Source organism: Lissotriton vulgaris, chromosome 4_1 (genome assembly GCF_964263255.1).
Source record: "Lissotriton vulgaris chromosome 4_1, aLisVul1.2, whole genome shotgun sequence".
Taxonomy (NCBI): domain Eukaryota; kingdom Metazoa; phylum Chordata; class Amphibia; order Caudata; family Salamandridae; genus Lissotriton; species Lissotriton vulgaris.
Genome location: NC_141691.1, coordinates 842,344,734 through 842,350,928, shown reverse-complemented (window position 1 = coordinate 842,350,928; position 6,195 = coordinate 842,344,734).

Below are 6,195 nucleotides of genomic sequence, written 5' to 3'. Positions count from 1 at the left end.
AAAAACTGTGATTTCAGCCAGTTAGGTAAACAACAGCTGTCACAGGGCAGTTTGGGAGCCTTGGCTATCTGGGCCCAAGCACCACTGCTGTGGCTGCATCACTGGTAGCTACACACCTCCTTTACCACAAAAAGAAACCTATAACATCAATTGAATTAAATACATTTCAATTTTAACTTTAAATTATTTTAGGTTTATTATTAAACATTTTTTATAATTCGAAAATTAACGCTAATGTTTTTAATGTACATGATAACATGTACATAAAATATATTGTGTGGGCTATTTTTTTTCATGAAAGCACATATAAAATAATATTAAGATTGTGAGTCATTCAACACAAATGATATTGTAAGGGTAGGGAAGAAAAGATTACATGTAATTTAACGTAATATAGATTAATTTGATATGAAAAAAGAGAGAATTATGTTGAAAATTGAAGAACGTGTTAATTTTAGCAAAGGCCTGATACTACAGTAGTCCAAGATAAATTGAAGACAGCGACATGTATTTTGATAGTTCTTTTAATAAATTCAGAAATCTTTAATTTTTTTAATGAAAATGAATTTTCTACCAATTTTTTGCGATCCTCGAGCCGGTGTCGTGATCTCCGCAAAACAGGCGGAAAGGAACTAATATTAACTTTTTAGTCACAAATTTGGTTGTAGGAGTCTCCATTCGCTCCTTTGAGAGACTGGAGACTAGAAAGCATAGATCTAGGTTTGACTCTACGATTGGAAATGATGAATTCGACATATGAGGAGATTTAGTGCGCGGTGCAGTTGTAGGTCTGCATATGAGGAGGTCTACTAAGGAAATGTACCTTTATGAACAGTGCCATTGTGCATGAGCGCGTTTTTCAACAGCGAAATATGAAGGGGCGTTTCCTAATTTGCTGGGGTGTGGTAGCTCCATACAATAGGGCGACCATCCGCCTGCAAATTTCAAGGAACGTCCATTATTTTAGTATGATGTCTGTAATTTGGGGTCCCCAAATTACGGACGCCTTACAGACATCATACTAAAATCTAATTGGGGAATTTCAAGAAGGTATGCTGTTCCCATGCGAGAGGCCTCATGAGTTTAAAAGTTTTCACTAGGGACTTCTCGCCCAGCCCCTCCCGAACCTCACACAGACTGTGGACTGGCCCATTGTCATTTTGACACTGCAGCTAACTATCACATATAGAATGGCAATGGGCCCTATTGTAGTGACAGCATGTGGTGTGCCTTCTCCGCATCAGACTAGGGCAAGGCATTCTGCTTTTGTCTTGGCGCCATGCTGGAGAAAATACAAATAAAATAACTGTCGGAGGAAGAGCAATTATTTGTGCAAAACCTCCATCTATAGGTCATTTACGTTATGTTATGTTATGTTATGTTAAAGCCGTACTTTTAGAGCGCACGGCTACCCCAGGGGGTGTCCCGGCACTTTGACAAAGAGGCCTGATCAGCATCTAAGTTCCCTGTAAGATTACATGGGTATTGACGAAGAGCATCAGATAGCATATCTGCTGTCACTAAATAAAAAGCTCTGGACTGTCTAGTCACATCCTTCTGTGTTCTTTGGCTAGTCCTTGACTCTTGTGCAATAGCGAAGTTTATTAAAAAGTGGTCTGACCAAAGGACTGGGAGCGGCGGGGACACCTCAATCGGCACCGTCGAAAAGATTAAATCTAACGTGTGGCCTTTCACATGGGTAGGAGTGTCAATGAAGGGGACAAGCCCCAGTAGTGCAGTGATATCCCGCAGTTTGGACGCTTCAGCATCTGCTATCGAGTCCATATGCAAGTTTAAGTCACCCAGCAGCATACAGTGCGCTGATCGCATACAGGGTACGGAAAGAGCCACCTGCAGGTCCTCGAAAAAGGAGCCAATGGGCCCAGGTGGTCTATAGACGAGAATCCCTGTACAGGTTTGCGAGGCAGATAGACTAAGTGTAAAGCCTAAAGCTTCACATCCTGTGATATTTTCCACAGGGAAGGAGGAACACCCCAAAGCCTTATCCACTATTAGGGCCACTCCTCCTCCTCTGCCCCCACTTCTGTCTTTCCTTAGAATGGTATAGTTGGAGGGAAGAGCACAGGCAATATCCGGTTCTGAACCTGCCCCCAACCAGGTCTCAGTTAGAAATAGACATGATATATTGGAGTCTGCAAGAAGATTCCAGATGTCCGTAGAATGACAAGGCAGGGACCTGGTGTTCAATAGAGCGCAGTGACTCTGCTGCATGGGAGAAGGCGGAGCACGAGTTGGCGAAGCCGTAGGGCGCCAACCGCACGCCGGACAGCCTTTTCCCAGACGGCGTCCTCCGGGGAAAAGACATTTACAGCCCGACAGATTAGAACGCAGAGGTGACAGGACAGCAGCGCTGTAAGTGATCATCCCGGAGCGGCAGTAAGCAACACCCACCTCTGGAGCAGAAAGGCCCCAATGCTAGATGTATGAGCCGATGGCCAGAGTCCCGCCTCGCACGCCTCCGAGACGCTGACGAGCGCAGACGGGCAGGACTCTGGCACGACTCAGGCGCAGGGAGGGCGCCACCGCTGCGCGTCACCGCGTTTACCACATTGTCAAGGTGGATATTTGTGAAGGTTAGAAGTGATAACCACTTTTAAAGTAGAATTCAGTTCAGTTTCTGATATCCCTGAAAATATTATCCCTTAATAAATATAAGGTGCAGGGTAAATGAATTCTGAGTAAAAATGAATACAATAGCCTAATCAGCGCAGTGCTTCTTAATGTCATGGGACTCAAAAGGCGTTTTCACTTTACATTTAAAAGTAAGAGTAAAAAATGCAAATAAAAAAATACTATTTAATGTTTATTGTTACATTTGCACAAATTTTGATTGCAGAAAAGGCCTGATGTCGCTGTGCAATGATGCGGGCATACTGGAAAACTGTGAAGTGCACGATTGTCTCAACCTTATATAAACTTATTTTGACTTGTACTTATTTTGGTTGTCTATTTACTTACTTACATACTATTGTGCGACCTCCTCTGGCATGTCGGTAAAACTATGTTGTGTCCCAAATATGTGTCCTGAATTTTGACCTTCTGTCCTGAATTTTTGTCCTGAATTTTGACCCTTTTTAGGTTTCGCCTAGCGGAAGCTGCGCTCTGCGCAGCTTTTCCGCGCAGGCGAAATCCTGTTGAGAACTGTAGTGTGGCTTTTGTTCGGCCCTCGTCCTTGATTGGCTGGCTCCGTAAACGGAGCCTTGCCATTGGACGAGGGGCCTGTCCGTCAATGCCGGACCAGACACGGGGGCGTTCCCGACATTCTTTGGCTTTTGCCGACGTCACGCGACGCCGGGAACGCCCCCGTGTCTGGTCCGGCATTGCCGGCACCCGTCTTCCGTCGTCAGCGTCTCTCCTCCCCCTTTCCCACCCCCTCCCGCTTGTTTCTTGGTGCCCGCCGCGTCTCGCCTCCCCCTTTCCCGCCCCCTCCAGCTTCTTTCCTCATGGCCGCCTTCCTGCTCCAAGGCCGTCGTCAGCGTCTCTCCTCCCCCTTTCCCGCCCCCTCCCGCTTGTTTGCTCATGGCCGCCTTCCTCCTTCCCCGCCCCTGGAGCCCGGACACAGACTCAGCGCGGCGGCTGCACTCCACCCGGACCCGGCTCCTGGCCGGCGGCTGCACTCCACCCGGACCCGGCTCCTGGCCCCCTCACCCTACCGAAACGGTTCCAGCAGGTTTCTGGGGCCCAACACCCCCGTCCAGCAGGTAAGAACGGCACCCCGGGAGGGGGGCGGGGAAGAGACTCGACCCCATTCTCCCTGCTTACGTTGCCATTTCTTAATTTGTTGAGATGATCCCAGAAGCGTGCTTGGTTTGGATTTTTGAGAAACTGAAAAACGGGAGCCTATTATTTTCAATTCCTTTCGTTCTGGTGTTCCCAAACAGATTTTTTGTGGGTTGATCTGATGAGTTTTATTACTCTAAGCATTTTTAGCAAATTCTTATCAATAAAAAGAACGCTAAAAACAACGTTATAGCGTTAATGATAAACATCACTTTTGAAATTGTAACGGTATCTGCAGTACAATCACCGTGTGTTACCTGATAAACAGCCAGATGCAGCCCGGAAACTGTGTCTGGGACTAGGTTTTCCTTCAGTCTTTAGCGGGGCGCCCACTCCAGGATGGGAAACCTCCTCATGCACCAGAGCTTCATGTCGGAGGCACGGACAGTGGAGATCCGGTGCCACTCCGACGCAGCTCGCGCGCCCATCCCCGCACCTCTCCTGCTACGCGGAGGCATTTCTTTCAGAAAGCAAACACCTGGATGGATGCAAACCTTCCTTGAGGTTTTGTGTTTTTCTTTTACGAGTCGACTGTATAAATTTGACCTCGACCTTCTCTTTGAAAGAAGCCCCGGCGTCGCAGCGTGGAAACTTTCATGCAGGTAGAGAAAGGTATTACCAATCCAGTTCGGCAGCAGGTCCAATAAATGCATCACTTATAAAACAACTACAGGTGTACCACTAACATGATACACCCTGGAGCATCATACATGAACTCATGCGATATGCGACCACATACAATGCGGGAAAACATACATCCGGCGCTCCACAGACATGCTGTTACCTAGGGAGGTGAACAATGTGAAACTAGGACGGAATCCGGCGGCACTTTGCTATGACCGTTTGTTGATATTTTATGTATTAAACGCTGGTCATTATCACAGTCCGTTACAACCAGTGACCCTCATGGTTGGCTGCAATACTCGAGACGGTGGGAGTAATAAATCAAGAATGTACAAGCGTTGAAGTGCGTCATATGTACTTATATGTTCGAGCATGTCCTGGTCCTGCGACTCGCTTTAACTGCTTTAAGATCAGCGACGCTGTAACACGGGAACAAGGTGTCCCGCTTTGGTTTAGTGAAGCAGGACGGGTGGTACAATGCCTTATAAATCCAACTGCAGTCACAGTGCATGCCAACTAGTTTATTTTATTAACATGGCGCGGAATGCATTTGCAATGAAATAGGTCTCTCGTTTGCTAGTTTGTCTAACCTTTAGCCGTGCTGCACAGCAGCTGCACTGCTCTGAAAGACATTGGCAAAGCAAAAGCTTCTGGCATAGCCAAGAAGTGTTGACTTTGTCAGTGCTTGTTCTTTAATATGTGTGTCACAGTGTAAGTGGTAAAACGCGAGGAGGCAGTAGCGTGACCTACAGAATTGCATTCAGTTTCGAACTGAGGGCTGACGGACACATCGTCATCCCCCTCCCACCCTCCCCCCCCCCCCCCCCCCCCCTCCGAATGCTGTAAACATACTGTATTGTGCTGTGCTGACGAAGCACCACTCCAGTCGCCACCTGTCTCTCCTCTTCTGCCCGCCGGAGGCCTCCCCTCGCTGCCAGGACTGCTGCACAGAAATGGGTACAGAAGGGGGGCAGCCGGGCAATTTTAGCACCACCCTAATATCACATGTTTAGGGCGTTATTCCGTTGTGTGGTGGTTGAAACAACTCTCCCCATCAGCATGTGTCCTTTTCAATTAGCCCACATACATACCTACAAACATATATACTATTGCTTCGTGAGAGTTCCAGCTAAAGGCCTGTTTCCATGTGCATTCTGAGGGGTGTCTGGCGTTGCATGCTGCCTAAACCTAAAAGCAACATAACTCGACATGAAAAGCACAATTTAGTTCAAAATGGGGAGGGAATGTTATTTCAATTACATAGCCACATGGCAATGCATTTAGAGGCAAAACATCGCTGTTAAGAAGTAAATACATTTGAGAAGCGGCATACCGAGTTTTATACTAAAGAAAATAACATTTGTAACAACATTTTTACAACTTTCTACAGTGTTTTTGACAGGAGTCCTCTTCTTCTTTTCCATACCCAACAAAAACATAACATGACTTCTATCCTGCATTGTAGAAAGCATGGTACTTTGCACATTAACTGAACGCTTTGCATTTTTCAATTTTCTCGAAAACTACTTGGTTGACTCACGGCCCACATGCCAAGTCTGTCTCCTCCGAGGGTGCTCGAATCCGCCCCCTCCCCTCCAGCTGGAACTTTCTCCACAGGCTCAGCCTTTCTCTGAATGCTTTTCCACTACTGGGATTTCACATTGTCTTTCCACTTTTTTAGCGCCACCTGTCACACGTTTGCAGTTTCCTTTACACTTTACCCAGCTTCAACTCAGAATAAATGTCTCTACTTTGTCCAGTTTCCCTTTA